Genomic DNA, 16,567 nt, shown 5'->3' on the forward strand with positions numbered 1-16,567 from the left:
TATCCATCACTTTTAAATTTCTCCTTGCTTTCTCCATGTCTTCCTTTGCCATCTAGAATCAAGGGTCCTGAATTGGTGAAGTATCAAGGTAAATATTGGCTTTCTGAAAGGTAAGAGAAAGGTTCTCTTGAAACATTGGCACTGCTTCCACAGCAGTGTTATTTATTATTAAACGGTAACACATGGAGGAGAGTGAGGAAAATTCTCAAGGCAAAATACATCAGAATTGTTGTCTCATCTGGAACAACTTGGGGGTATGCATGAGTGCCCAATTATATGTGTTCTTAGAAAAGTGTCTATTGCAAAATAATATTACTAATCCAGTCTCCTTTCAAACTGTTCCAGGGTGAAAGAGGAAAGGAAGATTGGCAGCTTCAGCCAGGTTTGCCCTGGGTATCGCAAAAGGTTTCTTACAATATTTGCTTGAATTTCTGATATTTTCTGTTTACTTGTTGGATTTTATCTTGTTCTTCCTTTTCCAGGATGGTTAGGAAATTCTGGAGCTCCAAGATGGAGAAGGCATACCACTATACTTCTTCTTTCTCACTTTTTTTCAGCAAAAATCTAAGGATAACTGTGTCAGGGCCATACAGAAGGTGAAGGTAGGAAGGACAGTTAGTGATGGAGAGCTTCTGAAAAAGCATTTTTACATCCCCTTATTGGCGGTGGTTGCTAGGTTCACCTTCTTTGATAGTGTCATTTATGGACCAGTACCTGGTCCCTGACAGCACTGTCACTGGTCTATGAAGTTTCAGATGCACTTTAATGAAGCCTACATAGGTGCCATCATCACTCAGCTTCATATCCAGGGAGGTTTTCTCCATGATATTATTGTAGTCAATTTTCTGCCTGATTTTTTGAAATGTGAGAGCCTAGCACTTCTTTTCTTCCACTACCTTTCGGATTTTTTCCCCTGACTAACTTTGGTCCTAGGGATAACAAGACAATAACAAATACTTTTGAGGGCTTCCATCATCATTCTAAAGCTGGATGCCATTGGAATGGAGAGAAGAGGAGGATCAATCATATTTGCTTAGAATATAAACTCCTTGAGGAAGTAATTTGATACAATTTTTAATAATTATTTTTTAACATTTTGTGATTGATGTTCTCTTCCTTTCTCCCACTGCTTTGCAAGGCAGGAGATAATATGATATATGTTATAATTGCATTATCATGCAATGAATATTTCCATGTTCATTATGTTGTGAAAGAAGACATTTTACTTATACTAGAGAAAAAATCATGGAGGGAATAAAATGAAGAATGTGCATTCAGATGCCATCATTTCCTTCTGTAGCAGTGGGAATATTCTTTACTTTAAATACTATGAACTCTGTTTTTTTTTTAAAACATCAAATATCCTGAAAATTTTTATAATTCACATTTACATAGTACTTTAAGGTGAACAAAGGATTTTCTTCACAACAGCTATGTATAATCATCTTTATACATAGCTGTTGTGAGAACAGTCTTTTGATTTATTACATATCCTGCCTAAGTCACCAACTAGCTGTTGCCATGGCAAAATCTCTTAGCTTCCATGAGATTATGATTTCTCATCTGGAAAATGAAAGTAATATGAATAAATGAATTATATATATATACAAATACATTTGCATATATGTGTTTGTGTACATTTGGTATATTTGTGTGTGCTTTGTGCAAATTAGTGTAATAAGTTCTGGGGATAAAATAGCAAATGAGGACAGGCTTTCTCTTCTCTCAAGAGCAAGAGGACCTAGATTCAAATCTCATTAGGATATTTATTATCTATGTAACAGACAAATCAGTTGATCTCCTTAAGTATCAGTTTCTCCTCTTTGAAATGAAGTATTGAACTCATGAGGTTTATATGCATAATTCTATGAATTATTATATAAAAATTTTATAAAGGAAGATCACATTGTTGAAAGGAATGGATTGATAGTGTAATGTTCATATTAAAGTATATAAGCCATTATTCTTTAAGCTATGGAAAAGTAAAAAATAATCTCCCCCTTCTTTCAAATGATTGTTATTGTATCACCAAATACGTATGATAGCAATAGTGTGTATGATTCAAGCATAGTCTGTGAAAGATAATTAAAAGACAAATATTATTATGTATATCCTCCTCCCCTGCCAGTCAATTCAAATCATTAATTACTCACAGCATTAGGTACTATGTGGAATTAGAAGATCATTCAGTCAAGTTCATTGGCTCAGAGCCCATAGTGAAAGCCACTGTACTTTGGGAATAAGATATTACTGTCACTTTGGGTTTGGTCTACCAATATTGAAATAGCTGTTAATTTCCTCTTAATTCTTTGCCTACAAATGCTGTTAGTTTCTTCTTATTAGGTTGTCTACAGTTAATCAGTAAATGATTTGGCTATTCTTAATATGAGCAGGAGTTGCCTGAAGTGCAGTTATCTGAGTAGCATCATGCCTAGTAGATATCACACCAGACCTGAAGTTAGGAAAGCACTTACTTGTTGGGTGGCTGTGGTCAAATTTCTTAATCTCCCTTAGATCTATATTTCTTCATGTGTAAAATGAGAAAAATATGAATGAATACACACATATATATTATGTGTGTGAAAGAATGCTGACATTTGCAAATTAATTGGTAAGTGCTGGTAATACAAATAAAAAAGGAAAACAGCCACTCCATTTCTCAATGAATTGACTTTCTAATGGGGGAAAATTTATAGGGGATTTCAGTTACAAGGTATAAAAAAGCTTCACAGGATTTGGGGTATAACAATGAAGGAAATGCTAATACATAACTTGTATTATGATGATATAGATAATATAGTACTATATAAATATTATTAATTACTAACTAAGGTGAAGGAGAGATATTGTAATATCTGTGAACTTTACTTCTGATTTATTTATTATTCAGAATAATTTTAAAAATCTGGATTGACTTGTGGAAAGGTAGGGACATATTTCAAGTTACTAAATTTAAAAGCTACTACAGTATTCAGTTACCACTTTTTTCTATCAGATATCTACTTCTTCTTTTTCCAGTTGAGTTATAGACAACCATGATGAGTAACTCAAAAGAGGAAACAATATTAAAGTAGTTTTATAAAACAGAGATACTATGAAAAATTTGATTGACACATAATATAGAGAATTTTGTCTATTTAACAACTCCTCTATGAAGATAGAACAGTATTGTAGACTTAAATAGAATGTGGGACTATAGAATTTTCTATTCACAATTCTATACATGAACAAATATTTTTGTGAATGTGTATATATGTATGTATATACATATATACACACACATACATTTGTCTATACGTCCCACAATGTATCTATAACTATCTATATCTGTCTTATCTCTTTCTCTTTCTTTATCTATCTATTTATTGTTTTGAGAATTGGATGAAAATTGAATGAGTCCAGGGAATAAGGAGAAGAAACCCTGAAAAGGAAGGAGGTGATGGGGAAGAGTTGCTATCCCATTGGTTTTGTTGTATTAGCAGTGTCAACAAGGAAGATAAGTAGATGAAATATTTGTTATAGGAGCAACCAAGCTTAAAGGGAGAAATGAAAATTAAATGGGGCAAATGACAAAGCATGAGACTTTTTTTCTCTTACCAGCATTCTATGGTGGCTATGTCTTTAAAAAGTATATATATTCTAGGAGGATGTGAAAGAACTGACCATTCTTTTCCACTTCATCTTCTCTCTCCAAATCAGATAAGTCCTTTTGGGAGAAAAAAGTTTTGTTTTTTTAAATTTACCAATTATTCCAAAAATGATCTAGGGGTTTTAGTAGACTACAATAGAATTCAGTGCAATATATAATAATGCTATAGTATCTAATAAAAATAACACAATATATTTATGGTGTAATGTAGATGCCACAAAAAATAGCGCAAACTTGAAATGCATTAGGAGGGTATAGTTTTCAGGAACAAGGAAGTGATAATGCTATTGTACTCTGTCCCTGTCACATCGCATCTGGAGTATTATGTTAACAAAAGTTAAGAAGGACATTGAAAAGCAGAAGATTGTTTAGAAATAGGAAACCAGAATGTTGGAAGATTTTTATTTCATTATATATGATGATCACTGAAGGAATGTGTTTAGCTGAAGAAAAGAAAACTTATGGACTAGTAGAAATATGAATGAGAATAACGATTGGCAGTTCTTTCCCTGATGTCTCTCTTTAGGAAATTCAAGAAGTCATTTAGTTTAAATTCTGACTTTTTTTCCTATTGCAATCACCTAAGGATTATCATCATGATTATTAGTATTTTTCCTCTTGTTTAGTTAGATAGCAACTGTTATTGCACCTAGATCGCTTATCTGTTAAGGAAAGCATTCTAACACTAATTTCCCAAATTACAAGAAAAAAATAAAAATTTAAAACAAAGGAACAGAATAGCAAGTTCTTTGATCCTCAGAGTATCTTAATTGACATTTAGACTAAAGTGTTCTTCTTATATCTATCACTAATATTTGTTATATTTCCTTTCATTTATTCATAAAAGGATTAAAATATGATACAGAATGGAATATATATATATATATATGTATATGTAACTATGAGATATAAGGTGCTATGAAATCTCAGTTTAGACCACTCAATCAACAGTTCTTTGTGCTATTTTTGGTCAGCAGCACATTTCCTGAGAGGTAATTTTTTTCTGTGTAATTTCCCTGCTGAATGATCCGAGTGGTATGGTAACATTATCCACCCCACCTTTAAAAGATTGCATCAAAAACAACAGGATTCACAACTTCTCTCCAATGTCAAAAACATTTGTGGCTTTGAAAGTGTTCTGTGAAAATATGACATCTTTATTAAGGGTTTATGAGCAAGGAGGTTAAATCAAGGAAGAAAGGCAAGACTCAGTGATGAGCATTCTTATTCCTCTTAGTAAGACTAAGGCCATTGGTGGAATTTCCAGCAATTTTACTTTAACCATTGGTAGAAAAGGGGTTAAGAGCTACAAAGAGAAGCAAACAAATCACAAGACTCATCTATCCTAACCAAGTAAGCTTACCATTGAAGACTGATTCATAGTAAATGTTCTACACCCACTGAGGCCCACAGGGCAGTTTTACACACCCTGCTGCTGACCTAGTTAAAAGGAAACTGGCAAAACCCATTCTAAAGGTACCCCTGTGGACAGATAAATGGAACTATAGACTTCATTTTAATGCTTCTCTCCATTTTCACAAACACCATGTTACCTGCATCACTGTGACGAGAAATTTCTCATATGATCATAGAAACTGTCTTATCTTCCTTTGAAACAAATCTATTTCTTTCTTCACCAACATGTTTCTGAGCTGTGACCATTATTTTTCCCAAAAAAGATATTTAGCCAGAAAGCCATCTTTTAATATTCCTAAAGTATAGAGTAGAATATATAACTTCCTCTCTTCCCTAAATAAAATTATTATGTACATATTTAGTCATTTTGAGGCCCAGCTTCTCTTAGGAAAATGAATACATATGAGGCTATTATTTATTCATGGGCAAGGAGCCCCCTGTGAGTGGCAAATAATAATGAGCTTGGTTGGGAAGCCCACATAAAATGGCAACTGTCATTCCGTCTGTGGGACACCTACCCCTGTGCCAACACTGAAAATTAGATATTTGTAAGGCAATATTATAATGGAGCAAATTCAAAAGCTATTAAATGGTAGTGCTGTGTCCAAATGATAAACAATTACAACTTCTTTGCAAATATTTTAATATCACAGTTTAATCATGTCAATAAAATGAGCCAGAATCTCCTAATTTATGTTATTCTCCCCATTGCCTAACATGCAACTAGGGAGTTAGGATAAGCCGGCCTAGTTTTGAGCAAATTATATTGTAGCATTCCAAGATATCCATTTAAGAATGCATCCTCATTCTTGGGAAAGATTTTCATCTGTCTAAGATGGTTCAATAATTTCATGGGTTATCTTGCTATTTCTTCTATTTTTTCTTGACCCTTACCTTTTTCCTTTTCCAGGCTTCCCAGAGAAGGCTTGAGAGTGGAATGGATTTTCTGTTTTTGCTATTGCTACTGTCACCATGCTCCTGCTCTGTGTGACTAGGCAAAAAGTTTAAATCTCCTGATTTCTAATCAACCAGTAGTTTCTTTTTTTCTGGAACTGGGAAGAAATAGAAATGAAAGGTCTTTAGCTACTTTGGAGACACCACTCCAAGGTCTCCAGTTGAAGTCTTTCCAGAAAGACAGTTACATTCCTCCTCAGGTTTGGGAGTTTTACATTCTCAAGAAAAGTCATCTGTGATGGGCCTAATATATATTTAGGACCATACAATATGGTCCTAAATATATATTATTACCTAACAACTTAAAGCTGATTAACTCAGCATCCCAGATAATCACTTTACCAGTCACAGCAAGTAGAGAGCAAAAAATACATTAAATAGACATAAAGTAAACAGTCTGCATCATTTTTCAGGGTTACTTCAGTGTCTGTAAGTCTAAATTATATGTCAGACTTTTTCATGTACATTTAACAGGTTCTCATAAATGACTGTAAAGCAAAAGAAAATAAGTATATAAATAATAACAATGGCTATTAATGGTAAACAATGGTCTATTAAACCACAAGATTGGCCAAAAATACAAGTTAAGTAAATAAATAAATGAAGCTGCACACAGATAATACCAATATAAAGAAATAGATGTAAGGCAAAAAAAAAGAAAAGAATGGAAGCAAATGTAAATAACATATGCATTTCTAAAGATATGTAACTACATTCAAGGCACACATTATATGATCATAAGTATTAACATTATCCTCTGTATTTGTATGAAACCTTTCTTCCAGTTTCCACTGAGACCATCTAAATAAATATGATCACTGACAGATAGTTCACTCCCTTCTATGACCTGTTGATTTATTCACTTCTAGATCTGTAGAAGTAAAAGAAATGAGATCTGTCATCTTATACACCTGAAGAGAGAAAAGACTCAAGTTGACTAAATGTACCACTTTGTCCTTCTAGATACCTTCTCATTCAGAATCTATAGTTGAAAAAACTAGGCAGAAAACATGTTGCTTCTTGATTGAGTTGTCTCTCATAATTTGAATTGATTATTAGGGTATAGACCCAAAGAATTATTTTTGCTTGAAATATCTGTATATGATTCATTGTCTGGATCAGACAATCTTTGCATATCTGGCACAGGCAAGTAGTCTTTTTCACTTAGAATCCTATGAGGAATTTCTCTTAGTCATCTGACAGATCAACATACTGATTAAAAGGCAATGAGTTTGCCATGCACTCATGGTAATTCAGATCAATGACAATTCAAGATTATCATGAATTATTTTTACTTGATCCTTGACAGTGTCATGGATTATGTCATAAACTAGTAAATTTCAGTCTTTACTCTTTTTTTCTTTTTTCCTTATAACATAGTGAATGAAGAAGAAACAGAAGTCAAAGGATGCCTTGGCATGTTCTGAAGTTGAGAGTTAGGGCTTCCTATTCCTCATTAAAAACTTCCAGAAGAAGATTAATCAAATGATTACCCTCTTTAAGCGTAATTGGTGAGTCTCTTTCTATACACACACACAGGCACTCTCTCTCTCTTTCTCTCTCTCTCATACACACACACATTTAAGAAAGGTATATTCCTTATGCATCATAAATTTAAATAGCCATTCTGAATATAAATTTTTGTCAGATTAAGGATGTGAGGACATGAGAAATTTCTAGGCATTAAGAAAAATATTTAGAAAGGAAGGTATAGACACAGAGGATTATTTTCAACCAGAGGTACCCTTCAGTTTATGATATCTAGTCATCTCATTTTACAGATGAGGAAATCCTGATCCATACTAACAAAATGACTTCTATAAAGCCACTCAACAAGTTAAAAACAAAGGGAATAAAACATTGAATTCTTCATTCCAGATGCATTTTTTCCGTCTTATCTGATAGGAAGTTTTCCTAACAGTTAAAATCTGCCTTTTTTATTTTCACCAGTTTTTTTTTTTAGATTTTTCATGGGATGCCAAGCAAGGAAAGATTAATCACTTCATTATGACATATCTTCAAGTATTTAAAGATTGCTATCAGATCCAACTAAAAGCTTCTCCTCTTGAGGCTACACATTTAATCCATTCTCATAGAATAGTGTCAGTTCTTATTATCATGTTTACACTCTATAAACAGATTTAAATACCGTAAAGTCCTTTCTTAAATGTTGAACCCAAAACTGGACATATATTATAGGTGTGGTTTGACAAGGATAATGTTCCAACATAATTATCATAATACTAGTTCTGTTTATTAAACATCCCCTTCTCCATTCTTCAGCTTATGGGTAAATATGCATTGACAAGTCTCTCAGGTCTTAGGTAACTCTTAATATGACAGATGTAGAATTAATTGCTGGGATAGCATGATATATTTATATGTATTCGTACTTCATGGATCTGGTTTCTAAATGTCTGTACTCTCTTACATGATTCAGATCACAATCCATCTATGTTTTATCATTCTGTCTGAAATTTGTGTCTCAATGAAAATCTTCTGTAAGTGATCAATAAACTGAGGTGCTGCACATTGAATTTCTTGATAGTGTGTGGAAATCAATCAAACACACAGTCTATTCATCTATTATGTCTCTGACTCTATATGACTGGTCTATGTCCTTTGAAAAGTATATATTCTCATAATTATATCCTTTATGCCATTTCTGGATACCTATTTGTTAGTAATTTATTGTACACTATCACAATAAGCCACACAAGGACACTAAGGTGAAATAAAATATCATTAAATAAATGGAATAAATCTTTTTTGTTAAAACCTTACCTTCCATCTTAAATTCAATTCTATGTATTGGTTCCAAGAGAGAAGAGGGTAAAAGATAGGCAATGTGTTTTAAATTATTTTCCCACAGTCACACAACTGGGAAGTACCTGAGGCCAAATTTCAACCCTGGATCTCCCATCTCCAGACCTGGCATTCAATGCACTGAGCCACCTTGCTGCCCCTCATTAAATCTTTAGGAGTAAATTTTCACAATTTTAATTACAAGAAGAATTCTTAAGCAAAATATAAATGAAGTGACTATGCAATTAGAAAAAATGTTATTCTATTTATATAAAATTTTATTTTATTTGAAAAAATTCAAATGCAATTATGCAAACAAAATAAATAGAAATGTAAGAAAAAACACTTGAGTAAGGAAAATTCTGCAGTATATATCTGATAAAATTTTGACATCAATTATCTAAGTATTTTTCCCAAATAAAGAAAATCAGGAGCTATCTACCAAAATTTAAATAAAGAAAAAAACAAATAATTATTTGAAGAAATACAAATGACTAACACATTTTGGAAACATGTTTCTAATCAATAACTATAATAGAAATATGTTAGCATAAAATTATAAATTCTGACATTCCATTAAATAATTGGCAAAAATGATTTCAAAAATGCATACAGTGTTGGAGAGGATCTAGGAAGACAGGAAACATAGAATGTGTGGAACACTGTCTTGATTCACAAATTTTGGAAGACCTTTTGACATTATGGGAATAAAAACACCAAACCATTACACTTTTATTTTGAAATTCTGCTACTGGAGATCAATGACAGAAAGCAGACACTTATACAAAACAATTTAATCCTAGACACTGTTATAGGAATAAATCAACAAATTTTAAAATAACTCCATCACCACTACACTCTCCCTATCCCTCCTACAAAAAAAATGGAAACATAAAAGTTACTCATTAATAAGGAAATGGGTAAAAATGTATTTATATAAATGTAGTAGAATTACCAAAAAATGGCTATGAAGTATTCAGAGAAACATGGAACTTGTATAAAGTGATATATAGTGAAGAAAGAACTGAATAATATATATGATGCCTTTGTTAACAACATTTAAATGTAGTCAATGTCTGGTGAATTTTAATGAACAATCTAAAGTTTTGAAGAGTGACAAAGATATATATTTATATATATTCCTATTTTCAGTAGAGATGAGGACCAACAAAGTATAATATGCTATTCACTGCAAGATATTGTTTTGTCTACTGATTTCTCTTAAATTTTTTTTTCTTATATATTACAAAGAGACATTAAAATAGATGGGAAGAAAGAGAAAATGAGTATGGTGTAAAAAAGAAAAGATAAAAGCAAAATATTTTTTAATGATGCAATTGGAGAAAAAAATAAATATATTGGAAGAATTAACCTTTGAGATTTGTTTTCTATTGTCCTTTACACTAAGGACAGAAATACTACTTCCATTCATATATCAAATTTGTCTTTTTCTATTTTTATGTCTTCTGACTCATGAACCTATAAAGGGTCAAAGAAGCCTCTGTGGTATCCATAAGGAAATCAAGAATAGCAAAGTATGGTAAGAAATTAAGTGAAAATTTTATTTTTAAGTGTTAAAATGAAATCTCTGGAAAATTAGTTCCTTTCTTTTTCTGACCATGTCCAGAGGTAAATAGTTAAGGAGCATGTCATTTAGCAAATAAAAGCAGAAAAAAGGTCTTAAACCAAAATAAAATGTATCCTATATCATATTGCATGTGTCTAAATACAGTTTTGTATATAAATGATTTTTTTTCTTAAATCCTCCATTTCACATGGATCTTTCTTTTTTTAAAGTATACATTGAAACTGTTTAGTTTGTCAAATCTAGTTGGGTATTTAGTTACAAAAAAAAAAAAAAAACCATAGCAATCAAATCCCCATGTCATTATAGAAAGGAGGTCGAATCAATGGATTCTTCAGTTAGATCATAAGTAAATACAAACCTAAGAATGCATATTTGTAAAAAGTCAGCTTTCTCCAGTTCCTTATTTTTATGCAAACTTGCTCTATTTTCCCTTGGGCATTCTCTAGATACTGTTTCTAAATAGGATAAGTGAAATGAAAAGCAAAGCAATTATTTGGTAAATCTGATCATGATAGAAAAAAATCAATCCAGACAATTCAAACTAAGTTTTAAAATAAAAAGTATAGCTTCCTATAAAAAAGATTGATGGAAAACGAATGATCCATATAATTGTCTCAGAACTCAACTCATCAGTTAAAGTTCAATTGTATAGATGTGTCTTCCAAAAACAAGGCATGGGGGGAATAACTTTGAAAGTCAAAATCCTAGCATGGAACTCAGAATTAGGAGATTAATACCATTTTTTTAGAGTGGGAGATAATTTTCTTTTTTTATGGATCAATGCAATGTTTTAATATTTGTTTTCTGCCATTTTCCAATCCATGTTCTTTCCTTCCCTCCCAACCCTTCCCCTCCTCAAGAAGGAAAGTAATATGATATAGATTGAATATGTGTGTATATATACATATATATACGCACATATATATATATACATATATATGTGTGTGTGTGTGTGTGTGTGTGTGTGTGATCATATAACTGTTATGTTGGTTTTAACAGTGATATTTGTGGGAAGCTGCAAAATGCCAGTGGTCTGTATCAATCAGGACTTAGTTGTCACTTAGTATATGGAGAGCACACACACAGGCTCTCAGCAGGTTTGAGTGAAAGGGAGGGGCACAATCTTGTGAGCACTCCTTTACTTCCCCACTCCCATCAAGCAGTTAGGGATCAGTTACAGATGGTGGTTGAACTGTTATCTTCAGATCCGAGTCAGGAACTAGGTAAGACTGGTCTCAAAAAAGATATTAACGCTATCTAAACTATTTCCCCAACAGGTTTGAGTAAGGAAAAAATAGTAAAAGCTTGATGTCTTGAGGCTTTCAGAGACAGACGAAGGGTCAGACTTTGGGCCACAGACCTGGAGAAACTCAGTTTGAGGAACTGAGTATATCCCTAAGTAATAGCCAGGCACAGGTCCCAAAAGATGAAAGGTTTAATGAAATGTGGGGAAGGGAAGAAAGGGAGATTTGACAAGGATAAAATAGGGTCAGGGGAGCCCTAAACTGTTAGGTCCAAGCAGCCCCTCTCCCCAGAGTGGAAAGGTAACTTGGTTAGCTATTTAGCTCTCTAACCTAATAGATAATCTTCTCCTAAGGTCTAATTTGAGATAAAAGTGAGGTTGATTGTAGATCTATTTAGGCTAAAGCAAAGTTTACAGCTCTCCAGAGCCCCAAGATCTGGGATCAGCAAACAGAGTGACCTGCTCACTTCAAACCCCAGGAATCAACTTCCCTTAACTGCCTTAAACTGCCCCCCTCACCCAGAGTTCTCAGGGCCTCCCTGGAATTCTCAGCTGAGGCTTGACCCAATCTCTTGCAAGAGGAATTCCATTCTGCAATTTCTATGACACATACACATATTTCCATGTTTAACATGTTGTGAAACAAAATGCATATTGCTTACATTTGAGAAAAATTTATGGAGAAAATAAAGAATGATGCATTTCAATCTGCATTTGAACTCTGTTCATTCTATGACAGTGGATATGCCTTTTCATCATAAGTCCCTTGGAGTTGGTCTTGTTGATAATAGACCATTCACAATAAAACATTAAACATTATTGTAATAACTGTGTATAACAATTTCCTAGTCCTGCTCACTTCACTTTGCATTATTTCATATATCTTTACAGGTATTTTTGTGTACACCTTGCTTGTCATTTCTTATGCCAAAAGTATTCCATTACATCCATATATCACAGTTTGTTCAGCCATTCCCCAATTGATGGACATCAATTCAGTTTCTAGTTCTTTGCCATTAGGTTCAACATATTATTCTTTTTGAGGAAAAAATATGTTGAAAACAACTGTGGTGCAGAGAGGGGGCATAACAGTTTTGCAGGCTTTGCAGGGTTCTTCTGTCAGTTAAGGAGAGTTTAGAATCTTGGGAACAGTTCAGTTGGTCCTGGTAACTAGTAGAGAGAGTCAGGGTCCAACTGAGCTCCTTCTTTAGATTGAAACTTGTCTTATATTTTGCAGATTTTCTTTTAAAATTGTTAATTTAGCTAATTCCTTTGAATCTCCCTACCCTACCTTATTCCCACCTTCATTTTCCCTACCTAAATGTCTGAGAAGTTTGGAAAGGAGAATAGATCTGAGAGTTAGTTCAAATCTGTGATAGCTTAGTCAATTAGGGCTTACCCTTGTTACAAATTTACCTATTGAATCATTGTATCCAGCTTTCCTACCCCCTTTTGGCTACAAATCCTCTTGGGGCTGAAGTAGGCTGGTCCTTACTGAGTCTCACATTCCTGCCTCCCTTCCCCAACATGATGCTTTCTCTAAGTGGCTGTTAGGGCTACCTTGTATCCTCTACCCTACCAATCTACCCTAGAAGACAATAAACCCCATTGTATTTAATCAAAACCTTTTGGCTACTTCATTAGTCAGTTTCAAGCTGTTCTTGGCTGGCTCTAACCTTGCTCTGTAAAGTGTCCTTTTACTTGAAGGGCTCAGTCTGTTTCCCTTCAGTATTTTGTCTCTAACCTGGATCCCACTCTGTGTTTCCCTTCAGTGTTTGCCGGCCTTAGATTAACTCATCCTCTCCCTTGCAACTTTTGGTACCTCAGTGTTTATATTTCCTAAACTCAGACATTCCCTTATTTCTCCTACCACCTCAACTACCAGCCTTCACTATTGTACCTTCCTCATCCACTATATTGCCTTAGGGATTCGCAAACCCCTACCCACAGTGCCCATTCTCAATTCCAACCATACCTTTGCCTTAATTTCCCTATTACCTTGCCTATTCCCTTGATTACCTCCAGCCTTGGGTCCCTTGCCTTGCCTTATTCCCTATTCCAACCAGCTACCACCTATAGCCTAAGCCCTTATTACCCTTAGTTTCAGTCCCTTATTATATCCTACAAATGCCCTTATCACACAACACATTTTAAAATATAATTATAATGAGAATAACTTATATTGCAGCTCATCATTCCAAACCCTGAAAATTGGGACATATCGAGCTTTTATGATTATTGAGTTCTGTCTTGGGATGCAACAAACAAAGGGATGAGGTTTAGCCTTTTTATTCAGAGTTCAAGTATTAGTGCTATTTTCCAAAAATGCTCAAAAAAGCCATAAGATATTATAAAATTTGGCAGTAGATGGAAATGCATATTCTAACAAGGGAAATACACACACATATTAGCTGCAGCAAAGGAGAAAGATAACTCAACCAATCAAAATTTGTAAATTCTTCAATTTGATCAGGGTCTCCCCTGTTATTTCCTTCCTTCCATTAAAAAAAAACCCAACACCTTATTTAACTGTTCATGCTATATATTTAGTAGTATTGAATATAGAACATAAATATTCCATTTAGCTATGAGTTTGTGCTATATCATGGTTATAGGCTCATTCTTTTATTTAAAAAATAATTGATATGGGGGAAAGAATTAAAGAAAAAAGGAATAAATTGTGAATCATGACTATTGGGATGTCCTTCAAAGGAGTTTGCACACATCATATATGTGGTATGACTCATTTTGTAGGAATACATTATATTTCTGAAGAAATACAGATAACTGCTTTTGGAATCTCAGTCTTTTAAGTGTGCACACGAATTGGCATTTTGGATGAAAGTGCTTTGCAGATACCGCTTTAATCTTTTTTTATGCCTATGTCTTCACAATGATCAATGAACCAAAAAATCCTACATATATTTTGCACTAAGAATTTTGTGATCTACATTAGCAAAGTCACTTTCAAATTATTAAACTGCAGATGCTAATATTTCATATCGCATGTGAACAGAAAAGTCATCAAAATGCTTCTTTCCTGAGGGGGAAAATGTATTTTAACATAACACAACCAAAAATGAGGAAGACAAAATCCTTTTTCAGTTTAGCAAAGTACTCTGATTTTTTAACAATGACCTTTAATATAAATATTAAGAAATTAGGGAGATGTTGTTTTTATGATGAATTAGGTAGCTTTGAGGCAGCTAAAAAAGTGGCAAGGTGGATAGAGTAGTGGACTTGGAGTCAGGAAGTCTTCTATTTTCTAAGTTTAAATCAGGCCTCAGAAACTTAATAGCTGGATGATATGATACTAGGCAAGTCATTTAACTTTCTTTGCCTCTGTTTCCTTACCTATAAAGGGACCCAAAAAAGGAAATGGCAATCCACTCAAATATCTTTGCCAGGAAAACAGTGTCCACCAAACAACTCACTATGAAGTGTTATGTTTGTAATAACAGGGATATTGGGAAGCTGATGGACTGGCCTGGGCTAGGAGTCCCTCACCTCCCCGGAAAACAGGCTTGAGTGAGTAGGGAGGGGGTAAGGGACTCCTTGCTCTCAAACCCCTCCCCCCAAGAACTTGGTTTTCAGTTGAAAATGGAGACAGGGCACTGTGTCTTCTAGCAAGATTCAGCAAAGGCAAATCTTTAATGATGTTCCCTTTCTCAAACTAATATTCCCCACAGGTCTGATTGAGGGACAAAGGAGAAGCTTGATCTCTTGATGTTAAGGACAGAGATGGATATGATTTCTTAGGCAGGCAAAGGACAGGAACCAAGCTTAATGGCTTCAGTGAGTATCCCCAAATCATACCCAGGCGTGGCTTTTAAAAGATAAAGTTATATTGATAAAATATGGAAGGGAAGGCAGGGAAGGGGAATCAAGGATTTGGATAAACTGGGAAGCCCTGATCAGTTAGGTAGAAACTGCCTCTCCGCCCCAGGAGGGAGTGGCAGACCTTTAGCTAACTTGCCCTCAAAGCTAATAGTAATTACTCCTAATACCTAAATAACTAAATGAATAATAAAATGATATTGCAATGAAGGTGTAATTCCACTAGACAGGCAAACTCCTGAGTAGAAATCACAATGGTTTTTGCCACTATGGCCTCCCAGGCAAACCCCAAATCAGGAACCGTGAGCAGAGAGACCTTCTCACCTCAACCCCCAGGAACCAACTGTTTAACTCCTTTACAACTGCTCCATCACCCAGTGTTCTCCAGGGGGTCCCCCAGAATTCTGGGTAAGGCTTGACCCTGTACCTTGCAGGAATTCCACCCTGTCATCTTCTATAATACAGAAGAAATTACCCATTGTGGAGTGTTTTCATCTCAAACCATTTGAACACTCAGCCAAACTGAAGCAAAAGATCACTACATATGTCTCCTTCTCCTTGGAGTTGGACATGATACCATTTATGGCCTCCAGTAAAGAGCACAGAATGAATGGACAGTACCAGCAGCCAATGGATAGTCTAAACAATGATAATAAGTATTCTTTGTTTGCAGTAGTTAATCACCAAGGAACCTTGGAGAGTGGGCACTATACCAGCTTCATTAGGCAACACAAGGAGCAGTGGTTCAAATGTGATGATATCATTATCACTAAGGCTAGCATTAAGGATGTTCTAGACAGTGAAGGGTACTTACTGTTCTATCACAAACAATTCCTGGAGTATGAGTAGCCTTATCCAATAGCTCTCCAAAAAGTGAAAGGAATTAAGCAAGCCTTCTGAAATGACACATAGACCTACCTGAAATGAAAAAAAAAAAATAAGCCCATATAATAACGATGAGCACAGAGCTGTACTAGGACCTACTTGATAATGGCACATAGGCCTATTTGAGTAAGAAATGAACAATGTCCAATGTCCACATGGTCTTGAATGGACAGAAAGGGAAGGAGGGGGG

General features: G+C 34.4%; 1 pseudogene; it reads right to left on the reverse strand.

The window, feature by feature from the left end:
• Positions 1–374: 374 nt before the first annotated feature.
• Positions 375–15,971, reverse strand: LOC123241871 (annotated as a pseudogene).
• Positions 15,972–16,567: the final 596 nt, after the last annotated feature.

This window comes from Gracilinanus agilis, chromosome 3, assembly GCF_016433145.1.
Source record: "Gracilinanus agilis isolate LMUSP501 chromosome 3, AgileGrace, whole genome shotgun sequence".
Lineage (NCBI taxonomy): Eukaryota > Metazoa > Chordata > Mammalia > Didelphimorphia > Didelphidae > Gracilinanus > Gracilinanus agilis.